Below are 17,704 nucleotides of genomic sequence, written 5' to 3' on the forward strand. Positions count from 1 at the left end.
CCGGAATCAATTCTGGCTATAGAAGAAAGAGGAGAGGAGAACGAGCCGTAGAATTATGTTGCTTAATACCTCTGAAATTTGAACCTTGAATGGATTTTGTCACTTGGTAGAAATCTTTGTCAGATTGGGATTCAAGGGCTTCGGACTTTTGCAGACATTGCTTGACGGCATTAGCGTCTTCATCACTTTGCAAGATTTGCACTAAGCTACTGTATGTTATTAGTTCTTCCATATCCGTGTTTCTTGATGTCTCACCCATATTTGAGTAGACTAAAAATCTAAGTTTTTATTTCCCTTTTTTCAATTTTAAATCTTATATTTTTTTGCAATTTCTTTTTTTATTTGTTTTCCTTAATTTAATTTATTTTCATCAATTGTTTTTCATTTTCATTTTCCCTTTTTATTTGTAATTTCTTTATTTTTTTCCTCAATTTAATATCATTTCATTTTCATTTTTTTTCATTTTTTTTCCTTTCGTATTTATATGTTTTATTTCCTTTTTTTAAAAAAAACAATTTCAATCTTATAATTTTTTTACCTTCTGTTTTATTTTTTTCCTTAATTAATTATATTTTCCATTAATGATTTTTCTTTTTCATTTTTGGCTTTTTTTCAATTTATTTTTTCCCTTTCGTATTTAGATTTTTTATTTCAATTTTTTAATTTCAATCATATATTTTTTAATTTCCTTTTTATTCTTTCTCCTTAATTTAGCCCTTGTTTGAGCCATATTATTTTCTTTAGAATGAATTTTCGAATAATGTATTGATGGAAAATGTATGATTAAAGAATAAAGAAAAGTTTTGAATTTGTGTGTAATATTATTTTATTGAAGATTTTGTAGTTAAAATGATGTTAAATCACTGCTTAAATTTTATTTTTTTTTTTAAAAAAATATGGCTCAAACATAGCCTTAATATCTTTTCCGTCAATTATTTTCCATTTTCATTTTTTGCTTTTCTTTTAATTTTTTTCCTTTTGCATTAAATTTTTGTATTTCCATTTTTTTTATTTCAATCTTATAATTTAAAAAAGAATTCCTTAATTTATTCATTTCCATAAATTATATTTCATTTTCATTTTTTCCTTTTACTTTACTTGAAATTAATTTTTTCCTATTTAAAAATTTAATTTATAATTTAATTTAATTTTTTTTTTCTTTTTAGTGTGTGATAAAATGAATTTATTTCTTACGTACAATAGCATATAATCTAGTTGGTTAAATTTTAAGATATTATGTTTTATTTCATGATCTTTTGTATATGGTTTTAAGGTTTATTATTATTCTAGGGTGAAGTACCATCTGAACACTAATATGAGAGTTCATTCGAGGAAAGTTACATCGTATTGTAACTTTTCAAACTATGCGATAGTAGTAGAGGGGCTCGATGAGGAGCACATAGTTATACTCTACAGATTATTCCTGAGTTTCTTCTATTCATTGAAGGACATGTAATTTAATTGATTCGCTATTAATTCAGCTGTTTAAGTCTATCGATGGCGATAGCTACATTTTACCCTAGCAGACTGGAAGGTGTCGAAATTTTCGATCCTTGAGTTTGCCCTCATTATGGGCTTGAAGTGTAATGGTGAAGAAGCATCGAGGTCTGTCACAACCCCACAGTTAGAGGACAAATTTAGTAATTGCGATCACATGTTGGACAAGTTAAAGTTGGGATTGGTATTCATATTAGAGAGTGTATTAAGGTGCTAACACCGTAAGAGATCAATTGACCTTTTTCATTGGACGTTGTAGATGACATTGACGCCTTTAATAGCTTTCTATGGAGTCAGAGATGTTATACCAATATACTACATATCTTCACAAGGGTGCATTCGATGCCCAAGTCAAAGAAGGTTGAGCATAAGTATGATGCATATGGCTTTTCGTTGGCTTTGTAGAAAAACGTTTAAACTAATGGATGTTAAACTTTTTTTTAAATGTATATACGTAATAATTGTAATTGTTGCATTTATGAGCATATGAAGCCATCCCCACTTTGGGTAGCAAGTGGAGATCAAAAAAAGGAACAAGTTGCCCGTGAATACCTCATTGGCTAGCATATGAGGAGCCATTGGCCAGAGATTTGACATTTATCATCAACATCCTCAAGTGAGTACTATATATTTGCGATTTACATTGTCTGTATATTTATCAGCTCAATACATGACCATTAAATCATTCACATGTCAATATATCGACTCGAAGTCCACATTGATTTGACTGCTTCACTGGATGAGGAGGATCGGATGCACGTACGTTGATTATCTATTCCATCTATAAAAATGATCCATTGTCTAAGTCCGTTTCAGATGGAGCTAGGTTATGTTTATTTAATATCATTAGTTGATAATATACATATATAGATTTTTAATTGTTATTCTTCCTATTTGTATAGAAGTATCATCCAGTGGAACGACGATCGCCTCCACTCCGGATACCTCTTTCATCTCCACCTATTAGATAATCACCATCGATTAGATCACCTTCCTCAAGGAAATCTCCTTCTCCCGCATCCAACCATCTCTCAATTGGATCGTCTGCACCTAGTCAAACCTATTATTACGATGATTTCTATACACATTTGGCAGGTCTTATCATAGGAGAGATGGGAATGATGTAACGGAAGTTGAGACATAATTTCATGGTGGAGTTAGGAGCGTTGTGAGAGGAGATATAAGTACTATGATGGGATATAGGAGACCTACTAAGGTCGCAGCTCTACAAGGCAATGTAGCAAGCTCTCGAGGTTATGACCGTAGGTATGATAAATGAAGAGTTGAATGACTAACGGTGCTATTAATAGAGGGATTGTGGTCTTCAGGATAGAGATTATGACCCCACCAATCACAGAGGGTACGAAGATTCGTTATGGACATCAAATGTTGCCTTCGATGCATTTTTTGGATCTGTCACCATGTGATAAAGGAGGAAAAGGCCCAGTGGCAAAAGAAGCAGAGGTCCCAATGATGACAGGGTGAAGGTCTCTGGTATGGAGCAGTTGACCTCTATGGTGACGGAGGAGGGAGAGGTCCAATGCCAAAAGGGATGGCGACTGAGGGGAAGGTCCCAATGTCGAAAGGGGTGGTGGAGGAGAGAGAGGTCGCTTTGGTAGGGAATGAGGAAGAGGACCCTCGACTTGCCAAATGATGTCACGAATGAAGATGACATGACAACTGAGCTGGAGGGATAATAAAGGTGACAAATTGCAAAAAGCCTGTTGTTGACGTACCAGAGTAGATGGTCAACAAGAGGTCGAGATGTCACTATAGTACATTATTTCTCCATACACGACCGAGGCAAAGAGAATGACGTTCATGGATAGTAAGTTGCCCAACCTCTTTGGTGACATCAACTCGACAAAGAAAAAAGCGTTTGATGGCTGGTTCAGCATGATTGGATCTGGATAAGTATTTTATCAAATCTTGCTAAAGTAAACTTACTCATCTAGGCATTTTCTAACATTTTTCCTTTTATTCTTTCAGCAATAGGGGAGACTCTGATATCGGACAGAAAGAAATGGTTCGATGATATACAGAAGAGCGGAGTGCGGCTTACTGACGTAAGTGTATATTCGTTGTTATTTATGTTCTTCAAATAATTTTTATTCATATCTTTCTTTGTTTTTCCTATTATAGCATGTCAATATAGCTATAGAAGTATTGCACGATCGGCTCGAAGACAACTAAGATAATTTGATGTTCCTAGGTGAGTCATCATGAGTTGCGAGATTTTTAATGCCATCTAAATTGAGCATAATATGATTTTTGGCAGATCGAACTGATATACATTGCCATATTACATGAGAGAGTACTTCAGAGGGCCCAGTCAAAGATAGAGAAAGTCATGAACGGATTGTACACATCTGTACGTCCCAGTGATCATGACCATCGTTTCCATAATGGCTAGAACAGCAGACATTACAATACAGGATAGACTAGCCATTGCAAATAAGATAATGACTACAAGACAACGAAATTGTAAGTTTTTTGATTAAATTACGTTAAATGTATTGTAAATTGGAGTGAGTATTATTATTTACGTACAGAGGTGATTGTAGAGTTTTCACAATCAAATATATTGAATTTTTTAGTATCGAACATGGTGTAGAGTTGATAAACCAAACAGACATTGATAATTGGAGGGTGAAGCTAGCATTCAACTTGTATGCATATAATTGTGATCTGTAGTATATTGTTTTTTTTTTTTTTTTTGAAATGTAAGTATTGCTCATGTAATTGTGAATATATTTATTTGTAATAATTGGTTGAAATTTTGCTTAAAAATATTTAATTGTGAATATTTTTAATGTAATTGTATATTTAGTTGTAAGAATATATTTAACTGAGCTCAAAAGAAAGAAAACATCAAAGTACGGGGACCTAATTGCACCTTTTTAATAGCTGATAAAAAAAATTTTAAATGATGATCAGAGAATATATAGACTCTATTGTATGCACTTGGAATATGAAGGATACATCAAAACGACATTATGTCGAAAGATAGCAAAAATTAAAGTATGAGTACCTAATTGCAACTTTTTAATAGTTGATGAGAAACAAAAAAAAAAAGGATGATTGGAGAATATATAGAATCAAATGTATGCATTTGGAACATAAAGGATCCATGGGGACGAAATTATGTCGAAAGATGGTGAAAATTAAAGTACGATGACCTAATTGCAACTTTTTTATAGTTGGTGAAAAAACAAAAAAACAATTATCAGAGAATAAATAAATTCAATTGTATGCACTTGAGACATAAAGGATCCACCAAAACGACATTGTGTCAAAATATGATGAATCAAGGTACAAGGACCTTCATGTTTCAAGCGCATAAAATTGAGTCTATATATTCTCCATCAACTATTAAAAAGTTAAAATTTGGTTCCCACACTTTGATTTTTGCTATCTTTCGACATAATGTGGTCCCAATGGATCCTTCATGTTTCACATGCATAGAATTAAGTCTATATATTCCAGTGGATCTTTAAACTAACCTTTTTTAGTTTTTTCTATTTATTATATAAGTAATTGTAATATATTTAATTTTATATATAATGACAATAATATTAACAAAATAAGCAACATACTACAATTTTCAAAATTTACAAACAATAAAGTACTATAAATAAAGATTACACTAGATCTAAATAGAAATTACACATCCGTCGGATTATTATGTAGTATGATCTAACTTCCGCACCTACGCGATATACCCTGTTGCGCCTCACCTTCTGCACCTACGCGATCGAGGAAACTTTTCGATAGATGTCATTCTAGACATACGCCTACATTCAGGAATACACGTTCTAACTTCGGGTGGCAACAAATTATTAAGTGGAAGAATGTGGTCGGAAACTTCTCACTCAACTTCATTTAGTAGTTTCGGCAAAAGATGCTCTCCAATAAATAACCATGTAATAATGAGTGCATAAGTTGTACAGTGGAAATTCTCTATGGATAGTCACTATGACTATATACGTACATGGAAGTTTTGCAATTGAAATTGTCTACACGTGCAAGTATTATTATTCAAGTCCACGATGAATCCGATCTTATGTCCGCATCTCATGGAGATTGATCCAGTGGGTCCACAATTAGCTTTCTCGCCATCTCTAGAGTTTTGAAGAATTTATCTTTCTAGGCAGGGGTTGGAACACTTTTGCAAATCTGTGATTACTCACATCGATCTGAAACAATTGTTGTAGCTTGTTACAAATGTACTCAATCATTACGAAAATTGGTAACTTTCAATCTTTCTTTAATAATGCATTGAGCAATTCCGCATTGTTCAACGTCATCATGTTATATTGACGTCCTAAAATGTGACGGTGCCCACTGTTTGATTCCCATCTCTGTTAGATAATCCTATGCATCATGTGATTTATTTATTATTTATTATTTTTACCACAAACTTATCAAACTCTTCAAATTGTAAGTCTCTGCAACTCTCCTTAACAATGCAACCCACTTTCTCGATACTTTGTTTTCAAGTTGCATTATATATAATACATACAATTATCATGATGTACATTAGGAAAAACTTCAATAATGCCATTTATTATTGGCTACACCCGGTCAGTTACAACTGCAAGGTTTTTGACATTTCCAATTATTTCCCTCAGTTTCATGCAGACCCAACGCATCTTAAATCATTCTTGCCATTGACTATACCAAATGCAAGATGGTAAATTTGATGTTAGAATCTAGAGATGTAGCAATACTCAACTTTCCTTTGTATCCAGCTTTCAGGGTTATAGCATCGATTAGAAATAAGAGTTCCATCGCATTTCAAAATCCTCAAACGCATTGTCCAAGTATGTAAGATGGTGGGTTTTCTGCTTTTTTCCATATATTTTACCTACTTTTTAACTATACATTTTTCATAAAATCACTTTCAATCAATCATTTAGATTAAATTAAGACCCTGTTTGGTAGCCAATATTTCAATTTTAAAGAGTTTTGAATAGTATTTTTGGCAGAATGTGTGGTTAAAATACGGAAAATTTTTGAGTTAGTATGCAAAATATTTTATTATGTAAATGCATGGTTAAAAATGATTATGTAGAAAAAGAGTTTTAAAACAAAAGGATTCAAACATGGGCTAATTAGAGTGCTTATTTAAACTTAGATAAATCATTGTACTCTTAACTACGTAAATTATTCGATTTGAGTGGTTTTTGATTATTATTATTATTATTATTATTCGATTTGAGTGGTTTTTGATTATTATTATTATTATTATTATTATTATTATTATTATTATTATTATTATTATTATTATTATTTTCCCATCCAGGTCAAGTTGTGTAAAACTCAAAAAAACCAAATCATAATATATGGTTTGATTCAGTTTCAAATTGCGATTTAGGGATTTTCATATTTACAAAAAAAAAAAATAATAATAATAATAATAAAACACTTAAAAGTAATAAAATATCCTTAATTACAAAACACTTTGATAGCTGATGACGTTGGCAATTAAAAATACAGAATACAAGTGAAATAACAAGTGAAGTGTTATTAATTTTCTTGTTAAATTTATAATGACATTTTCGTAAGTATCCCGTGAGAAAATAAAGAGGGAGATACAGACACCAAATCTTAGTTTTGCATGTGCCAATTACTCATCATTTAATTATAGAATGGCATAACTTCTGCATTTTTGCTATGCAGAAATTGCTAGCCTCATAACTTGAAATCCTCAATGTTACAAGAAAAAGGCTCAAATCGACTCAACAAATGACCGAAAACTTTCAAACCAAAGGCATCAAGATTTTCATCGATTCAGGCTCAGATTATGCATTGTACCCATCTATACAATGTGAAAACTCATAAACCACAGTCCCAAACAACAAACACAGAGGCAGTCACTACAATGGACCCAAAACCCTCAAACACGAACAGGAAACTCTCAACTAAACACAACCGAACAGTCACACAGACTAGAAGTCCACATAATAGCCACAAAACCTTTGGTTTTGTGGCTTAATCACCAGATTAACGAAGAAGGAGAAGAGGCAGAAGACACAGAGTCGCCAAAGAAACCCAGAAGGTTTGAGAGAAAATATCACAAAAGAGGCAGCGAAAATATGACTCAAATTAGGGCAAAACGTCTCAGACCCTGTTTATATATTAATGGGTCATCACCGTAGATGTTAGGTTAAGTAGATCAAAGGGTCCAGAGCGACACACGTGGGTTATTGTGTTTAGGTCGGGTTTCATTTGCTTTCAACATTGATTTATTGGGCAATGGGTTGGGTAGTATCTATTAGACCTTTTTAATATCATCATTGCCCAAATGGGCTGGTTACACAAATATTTATTTTTGGCATCATAGCCCAATAAATCTCCTTGATGCCAATGATCCAAACTCACAAAGACAAAGAAAAAAATATATAACAAAAGACTTTTCAAGCAATTGGTATAATTCTTTCTAGATCATCAACCCCAAGCCAAATATACCTACACAAACACAAAGTTTATCCAGTATCAATTCTTAAGAGTTGCAAACATCACTTAAACTTATTTAGAGGAAGTACCTTAGTACCCATATCAGCGGGGTTAAACTGAGTAGGGATTTTCGCAAGCAAAATAGATTTTTTTTCCACAATATCTCAAATAAAATGTATTCTCACATCCAGGTGTTTAGTTCTTTCATGAAAAACTAGCTTTTTTACATAAATGTATAGCACTTTGACTATCAAAGTAAACAACAACAGGGTCAACAGATTCATTTACCTCACTTAAAAGACCTTTTAGCCATAAGAGTTGCAGCCACATATTCTGCCACAGTAGTTGATAAGGCTACAATTGATTGCAATTGAGACTTCCAAGTTATACAAGTATCACACAAAGTAAACACATAAGTAGTAGTTGATTTCCTGTTATCTCTATCACCGGCATAGTCAGAATCTACGTATCCCTTTAAAATAACTCCCTCTTTACTAGATCTAAAACATAAGCCTAAGTCGCTGAGCCTTTCAAGTACCTTAATAACCATTTCATTGCATTCCAATGTTCAAGGCCAGGGTTGGACATAAATCTACTTAAGGTACTTATAGCATGTGCAACATCGGGTCGTGTGCAAACCATGGTGTACATTACAGATCCAACAGCATTTCAATATGGCACTTTTCCATATATTTAATATCAGATTCATCATGTGGAAATTGATCTTTACTCAACTTAAAATGACATGCAATGGGTAATGTCACAGATTTAGAATCATGCATTGCAAACTTGGATAGGACCTTTTTCACATAATCAGTTTGTGATAACATTAGTAACTGCTGGGATCTATTTCTTTTAATGTCTGTCCCTAAAATCCTTTTAGCATGCCCAAGGTCCTTCATTTCAAATTCAGCACTAAGCTTATTTTTAATATCATTTATATTACTTATTTTCTGACCAATTAACAATATATCATCCACATATAACAGCAAATAAATAGTCACACAGTTGCTGTTACCCCTTTTAAAATACAAGTAATGGTCAAATAAACTTCTAACAAAGCCAACTGAAGACACAAAGTTATCAAAACATTTATACCATTGCTTAGGGGATTGTTTTAGGCCATAAAGTGATCTTTTTAACAGGCATACATGATCGGATTTTCTATTTTCAATGAAACCTTGTGGCTGTCTCATATATATGGTTTCATCAAGGTCTCCATGCAAAAAAACAGTTTTAACATCCATTTGCTCTAGTTCAAAATCATAATGTGTAACTAATGCAAGCATGACTCTAATGGTAGTATATTTCACAACAGGAGAAAAAAATTTCATTATAATCAATACCAGGTTTTTGGGTAAACTCCTTAGCCATTAATTTGGCTTTAAACCTAAGGGGCTGATTAGGAGGATTGCCTTCTTTAACAGTATAAACCCACTTACAGTCAACTAGAGATTTATTTTCAGGTTTAGATACTAAGCTCCAGGTCTTATTCTTCACTAAGGACCTCATTTCTTCCTCCATAGCAAGTTGCCATTCTTTGGAAGACTGACAACTAATAGCCTCTTCATAGGATTTAAGCTCCTTAAAAGTTAAATCCTGATATGACAACATAGCAAGTGACAAATAGTCTTGCATCCTAATAGGCTCTCTTATTTCTCTTCTAACCCTATCTCTAGTTAACTGATAATCACCTAAAGGGTTCACTAACTCACTAGCAGGTCCTTGAACTGTTTCATCATCTGATTCTTCCACAGTTCTATTTTTCTCTTGATTTTCAACTATAGGATCAGGTGAAAGTTCAAGTTCTATCTGCAGCCTAGTATTTTCCTCTTCCTGGCTCTTAGGCTCTTCACTTGAGGCCTTCCTATCTAAACAAGGCATCTCATTTTCATTGAAGGTCACATTCTTATTGGTTATCATTTTAAAACCCCCAATTTCTCTTACCCAAAGCCTGTACCCCTTCACTCCTTCAGGGTATCCCATAAAAACACATTTCTGGGATCTAGGCTCAAGTTTTCCTACACTTTGGTGTGAATATTCTGCACAACCAAAGGTTTTTAAGTGTGTATAGTCAGCCAACCTACCTGTCCACACTTCCTCAGGTGTCCTGCCATCTAATGCACTAGTTGGGGTCCTATTTATAATATAAACTATTGTCATAACAGCCTCTCCCCACAACACTTTAGGGACACCTGAACTAAGCATCATACATCTAACCTTGTTTAGGATTGTCATATTCATCCTTTCAGCTATACCATTCTGTTTTGGGGTATATGGTACTGTTTTATGTCTTAGAATACCATCATCCATACACAATTTTTCAAAATCAGTATTACAAAATTCTAATCCATTATCTATCCTTAAAATTTTAATCTTTTTATCCATTTGATTTTCAATCAAATTTTTCCAAGTTTTAAATTTTCCAAAATTGTCTGATTTTTGTTTCAAAAGAAATACCCATACTTTTCTTGAAAAATCATCAATTAAGGATAAAAAATACGTATTCCCACCTTGAGAGGTGGTGGATGATGGACCCCACAAATCAGAATGTATATACTCTAGGATAGATGTAGCTTTATATTTTTCTGTACTAAAGTGAAGTCTATGTTGTTTGCCTGAGGTACAATATTCACAAAAAGGAATTTTAGAAATTACATCACTACCAAAGGCACCTTTCTTACTTAAGATTTGTAAACCTTTTTCACTCACATGGGCTAACCTATTATACCATTTCAATGTAGCATCACTCTCAGCCATAGAGGATTCTGCAGTGTGACTTAAAATATTAGCCTTAGTGACATAGATTCCATTTCTTTTAATGCCCTTGAAAATAACTAAAGATCCTTTAACTATTTTCAAGAAACCTTCTCCAAATTTTCCTTGGAGACCTATGTCATCTAAGTTCTCAACTTAAATTAGATTTCTATTTAAATCTGGTATATACCTCACCCTTTCTAAGGTAAAGGTGTACCCATTATCAAATTTTAAAGTCACACTGCCTATCCCCAACACTTTACAGGCTGCATTATTACCCATAACAACCTCACATCCATCTAAATACTTAAAATCAAGCAACCAATGCTTTCTAAAGGTCATATGAAAGGTACAACAAGAATCTAAGATCCACTCTGCACTCTGACTTGAATTATCTGCATAATTTGCAGAGTTCAAGTCAGAGAAGGACTCAGTCACAACATAGACATCAACAGTACCCTCACCTAGAGGTTCAACAATATTCTCTTTGCTCATTTTTCTTTTTAAAACAGTCTTTAATGTAGTGTCCCATTTTTCCACAATCATAACATTTTCTAGCTCCATTTCTAGACTTTAACCTTTGTCTACCCTTTCCCTTCTTCCTAAAGGTATTATTTCCCTAATTACTTTGATTACCCTGATTATTACTAGATCTGGTTAGTGGTCTACCTCTTACAAATAGGTTCTCACTTTCCTTGCCATGTCTCTCACATCTAATTTCCAAATCCTTGCTTCTTAAAGCATCAATCACTATCTCAGGTGTTAAAGACTATCTTCCATACTTAATAGTTGTCGTAACATCTTTATACACATTAGGTATGGAATTTAACAAAATTACAGCCTTATATTCTTCAGATACTTTATCCCCAGCATTAGTTATATCTTATACCAGTCTATTAAAAGTGTCAAGATTATCATCTAAGTTTTGGGACATATCAATTTTGAAGCTGAAAATTTTTTCCAACAGAAATAGCTTATTCGGTAATGATTTTATCAAATAAAGTCCTCAAGTTTATCCCATAAGGCTTTTACATTATCAAATTTACCAACCTTTATTAATACTGGATCAGACAAGTGAAGAATAATGAAAGTATAGGTAAGATCATCAGATTCAGTCTTTTGTTCATCAATCATAGTAGCAGGATATTCACTAGTTATAGCTTTAGACACTTTCTGTTGAACAAGAACCCCCCTCATTTTTTGCTACCAAATCATTTCCATTAAAACCCCCAAGTTCAAATGGTCCTGCTGTCATTTGAAGTTTTTAATCAATATAAGAAAAGCTTTTGAGGGTTAAAGTTCAACCAGAAGGAAGAAGAAGATATTTCACAGGATGTATACAATCACAAAGTATCACACACAGTACGAAAACTATCAGGGGATATAACACAGTGAATATTAACAAAAACAGTAACCAATAAGAAGAATAATAAACACTTCAATATGCAGTGTTGTGTCTTGGGTTCACCAGGATTCCGTGAGGCTCAAAGACCTCAAGTCAAGGCTCAACCCAAATAACACAGTAGTGTAGTGCAAAGTGTGCGGTTTAAAGACAAATTGTCAATTAACAGCCACCAAGATTAATATGCAGTCTACAGGGATCAAAAAATTAATCACAAAGATTAATTAATAGATTTTATACTGAAATTCAGAATTAATCAACAAGATTAAACACGTGCAGAACACTTTAAAACAAAGAATATTATGCAATATTCCAAAAAAAAATTCAGAACACAATCATCACAAGAAATACACAAATTCTCGACATTAAGAAATAAATCATGTATTTCAATTTAAAAGAAAAACCTAAATGAGTTAGAGAATTCGACCGGCAGATTAAGTAGCACACAGGAGGCTCAATTTCTTTCAAGCCAGTTCACAAAGGGGAATTTGAAATCAATATTTTCCGTTTGCAAGAACCACCAACATCAAAATTAGTTCACCAAGAAAAACTCAAGAAATCATAAACAGAATCAAGATCCGTAGCCGACTGTTCATCTTCCAAAAAATCCGATCGTGAAAATTAATTTCTCACGATCGGTCGTCGGAGATAGGGACTTGAACGGCCTTTAAAGGCTCTGATACCACTATTACAAGAAAAAGGCTCAAATCGACTCAACAAATGACCGAAAACTTTCAGACCAAAGGCATCAAGATTTTCATCGATTCAGGTTCAGATTATGCATTGTACCCATCTGTACAATGTGAAAACTCATAAACCACAGTCCCAAACAACAAACACAGAGGTAGTCGCTACAATGGACCCAAAACCCTCAAACACGAACAGGAAACTCTCGACTAAACACAATCGAACATTCACACAGACTAGACGTCCACACAGTAGCCACAAAACTAGAGGTTTTATGGCTTAATCACCAGATTCACAAAGAAGGAGAAGAGGCAGAAGACACAGAGTCACCAAAGAGAGAAACCTAGAAGGTTCGAGAGAAAATATCACAAAAGAGGCAGTGAAAATATGACTCGAATTAGGGTAAAACGTCTCAGACCCCGTTTATATATTAATGGGTCATCACCGTAGATGTTAGGCTAAGTAGATCAAAGGGTCCAGAGCGACACACGTGGGTTATTGTGTTTGGGCCGGGTTTCATTTGCTTTCAACATTGATTTATTGGGAAATGGGCTGGGTAGTATCTGTTGGACCTTTTTAATATCATCATTGCCCAAATGTGCTGGACACACAAATATTTATTTTTTGGCATCACAGCCCAATACTCAAGACCAGATTTATCGATAGGCTTGGAGTAAAACTTGGTCACATATTCACTGACTGTAAATTCTTTGTATAGTGGGGGGTTTTCTTCTAATATCAACTCTTTGATTGGACCATAAATCGTTGGAGGTACAGCAACACCTGTTAAGAAACACGCGACAGGATTGGCAAGAACTCTATGCTCAGCGCTTTTGAACTCATCATTTGATATCATCTAAACCAAAATATATTTGAAGGAATAATGACAATAATGAGTGAAATTTGAAGCCCTTTTAGATATAAACTAGACTAGAGTTACCCCTTGAGAGTCGCAAATGCTAACCTAGCAGATTCGTGGTGTGCAGGCCTAGAATTTAGTTTTGTGGGCAAGTTTGAAGCTGGCTGGACTTAGTTTACTGAGGTGGTTACTTTCAGCATTTACATGTCAAGGGATTGAAATGTGCAAAGCAGTTTTTGCAGACAAGTTGGTTACCTGTTTGGTTGGGACAGTTTTCGGATAGTTTTCTTGGTGGAAATTGGAAAACATTTGAAATATTACCCTAATGGCTCGGGGTATCAGCCATACAAATTTATAAGTACTCAAGGCATGAGACAAAGTTGCATAGAGTGCATTGCTGTTATCCATAGTGATAAATTTAATGATGCTCATTTTTAGAAGAATCTAGAATTACTTGCCTACAATATCCTAGAATTCCTTGGTAAGCAAGTATAATAAAAAATTAGAATTGTCTAGATTCCACTAGAGTAACTTGGACACCAAAAAAATCTTGTATAGGTTGTAGACACTTGTAGAATTCTCTAGAAGATATGATAAGAGTCTATAAATAGAGCATGATCCCTCATTTGTTAGTAAGAAAAAAGAAGCTAGACAAAGCTCAAGCTATTGTAAGCTATCATCATTCTAATAAAATTCCTTTCTCCTACCCACTTTGTCCACCAAATTACTTTCTACCAAAATCTTTCAAACTATTAACTTTCAATAAAAAGCCAACTATTTTTTTACCCCCAAAATTATTCTATACAAAACATCCTCAATCATCATATCTCATCACTACAACAACACAAAAACTATCACATAGCCTATTTTGTGAGTAGTCTTTTATTATTACGGTAATGAAAGTTGTCAAGTGTTTTCCTACAATTGTTGTGTTCGTCCTTGTCATAAAGTGTTGCAATTCTTCATTCCCTAAATAAATCTGGGTGTCATTAAAGGCTGACTAAGTAAGAAACTTGGTCGCATATAGGCAAAAATTTAACGCAGAAAAATTGACCCTATAAAAAACTAGTATGGTTTTCCTAGGAATCACTGCAATTTGACATGATTTAGCACTGATCATTGACTAAAATTGAAATCCCTTTTAGGCATAAACTTACCTGGAGGTTGCCAATAGCAACCACAAAACTCCCAGATAGGGGTGGAACATCAACCCAATGGTTATCCCGTAAGACTTGGAGGCCACCAATTTGGTCTTGCAGAAGAATAGTTAAGAATGGAGGATCAATGTGCTTCCTTGTTCCCAATGTCAGGTCGGGCTCTGGGCATGCTGGATAGTAATGGCAAACTAAATGTGGTCCTCTGCCACATTCCAGGGCCCCTCCTAGATGTTCGGGTTTCAAGCCAAGAGCTTCTGATAATAACTCGAACAAAACTTCTCCCAGCTTTGTAACTTGATTGATATGCTCAATGATTGCACTCCTGATAATGATTTAATATATGTAACAGTTACACATTATGTTCCATGTGGTGAATATAGTAAGCAAACTTGTGATAGAAAACTACTTGACTAGCCAGGAAACTAAGTCCTACTCGACGAATGAGCTGCGAAAAATCAATCCTTACATTCTACACAATTATTTGTAATCCTCCATTATTGATATTAATAAATTCTTCTCTTCTGCCCATGTTATATATTTTACCATGTAAATCTTGTGTTCTAGTTTAATTTCCATCTTGCCATATTATTCGCATTCCTTTATTTCGTGACAAGGTCTAATTATCATATGGCACTCTATACTTCTTTAAATCTCAATAATATTCCTACTATATAAACAGACCTTTTACAAGCCTTCGAGCCCCATTTTTGCAGTGTCAACAATTTTGTTTTCTTGCATGGATAGGTCATGAAGTTCAACAAGATGGTAGTTTTACCTGCAAATTGCGGGCAATTCATGAGGTTCAACATGATACAAGAACATAATAGAGATGGTAAGTGTGTCCCTCCAATTAGCCGCACGTGATCGATAAAGATCCACATTACTACCACATATTACCTTATTTGTCTAATCACTAGAATAATACTCTTCCTTTACCTCAGCATCTTGTTCATGATGTAAGTGTTATGCCCTAGATTCAATCGGTTTAGGTTGTAAACACTTTTAATATGTTTAATACATTTAATTTTGGTAAGATCTATTATTTAAATTAATTTTGTGATAAATAATATTAAATAATAGAGTCCGAAGATCCAAGTTTAAGAGATTTGTTAATCACAAGGAGTTGTGATTGTGAGATACAAATTATATATGATTGGATCTTGAATAAACTGTGGTCGTAAGTAATAACGAGATACAGATATCGTTAATACAGATAGACCATCACGTGTGGCATTTCTTACTTGTGAAGTGAGTAGCTGATCTCACGAGCTAAAGTGTGGTGACACTTAAATGAACATGTAGATATTTTGTTATAGAACAAAACATTGGAGACTCACTAAGAGATTCCACATGGATAACTATCTGAGTTTCAGTGGTTAATCTCTAATGTTCGGCAGTGGAATTGGTCCTATGACTTGAGGTCATCATAGTGCCTTGTATGAAGACAGACATACTTTGATGGTGTTAGATGTTGCTCTACTAAGGGCCGCTAATACGACATCGTTCCGATATGTCAACAATCATATGAAGGTTTTAAATGGAGGGCTTTTCTGCAATTTATGAATAATGAAGCCCCTATTGTTAAATTTTAAATTGGGTCAAATTTGTAATTTTTCAAAAGTGTTTTGTATTTGATTTTTAAATTGTTTTTAAAATTAAATCTTAAATGGGTTTGACCCATAATTTTAATTTTGACCCAAATTTAAATTTTATTTAAAATTGACGATTTTTATATATTTGTTAAAATTAGATTTTAACTTAAATATTTAATTTTAACCCTTAATTGAATTTTTATTTTATTTGGGAATTTTGTCCTAAATTAAAATATTAATTCAATTTTATTAGAGTTTGACTCTAATATTATATTAATTAAAATTTGATTTCAATTAATACCACTTCCCAATGCAAATTAAAATTTAGAGTATGACTATAATTGAATAATTAATTAAAATTCGATTTTGATTAAATTACTTCGCCCAATAGTTATGGAAGACTCTAATACGGGATTTAGTTAGAATTTGATTTTAATTAACATAGGCCCACCAATTAAGTTAATTAATTAATATGATTAATTAATCATTTAATTATTTCGATCCAAAATTTTAAAATTAGTTTTGATGACTATAATTGCTAGATTTATGAGACATTGCATATAATATTAGATATTATACATAGGAAACTTTTATATGATAAATGTTTAATTATGGATGATTATGGACTCGACCATATGGATGTGTTGAATGGTTGATTTACTTCTTGTTGTTTTATGGGCCTGCGAGCCCTTAATTGTTTTGGACCTGCGAGTCCATTATTAATGTTATTATGAGCCTGCGAGCTCTTTATTATATTGGACTTGTGAGTCTGTTGTTATTGTTATTATTATGGGCCTGGGAGTCCGATTTCTTTTAGGCCTGTGTGCCAACTAGTATAGGATACATGTTGCAGTTTGACTAATTGAAGGCGCAAGAAGAGGTGGACACCATAGAGATGGTACATTGGTGTTGATCCAATGTTGTACCCCTTAGGAATTGACCAACTAGTCTTCCCTTTGACTCGGGAAAACTGGATAAAACAAGTCCATAATCATTCATACTATTATTTATATATATTTATTCGCATAGTTGATGTGTGTGTGTCTATATATATATATAATTTCTTGATGAGACCATTGCATGTTAAATCCCTCGTTAAAATATTAAGTTGGTATTATGTGTCTTCCATCATTATAGTGAAAAATGAGAATCCTAAATCGACCTTAACTTGTTGAGTACACTCAAGGCTGGTCTATTAGGGATATGTTTGACACTATGAAATATTTGATATTTCTGAATGATGGGTTTAACTTAACTAAAATTTATCTTTTGTTGAGTACACTCAAGGAGATAA

The 17,704-nt window shown here is 33.5% G+C and overlaps 1 pseudogene; it reads right to left on the reverse strand.

Annotated features, from left to right (window-relative positions):
* Nucleotides 1–11,706: 11,706 nt before the first annotated feature.
* On the reverse strand, nucleotides 11,707–15,766 carry LOC111381209 (annotated as a pseudogene).
* Between the last annotated feature and the right edge of the window lie 1,938 nt (nucleotides 15,767–17,704).

The sequence above is a fragment of the Olea europaea genome, unplaced genomic scaffold, assembly GCF_002742605.1.
Source record: "Olea europaea var. sylvestris unplaced genomic scaffold, O_europaea_v1 scaffold2269, whole genome shotgun sequence".
Lineage (NCBI taxonomy): Eukaryota > Viridiplantae > Streptophyta > Magnoliopsida > Lamiales > Oleaceae > Olea > Olea europaea.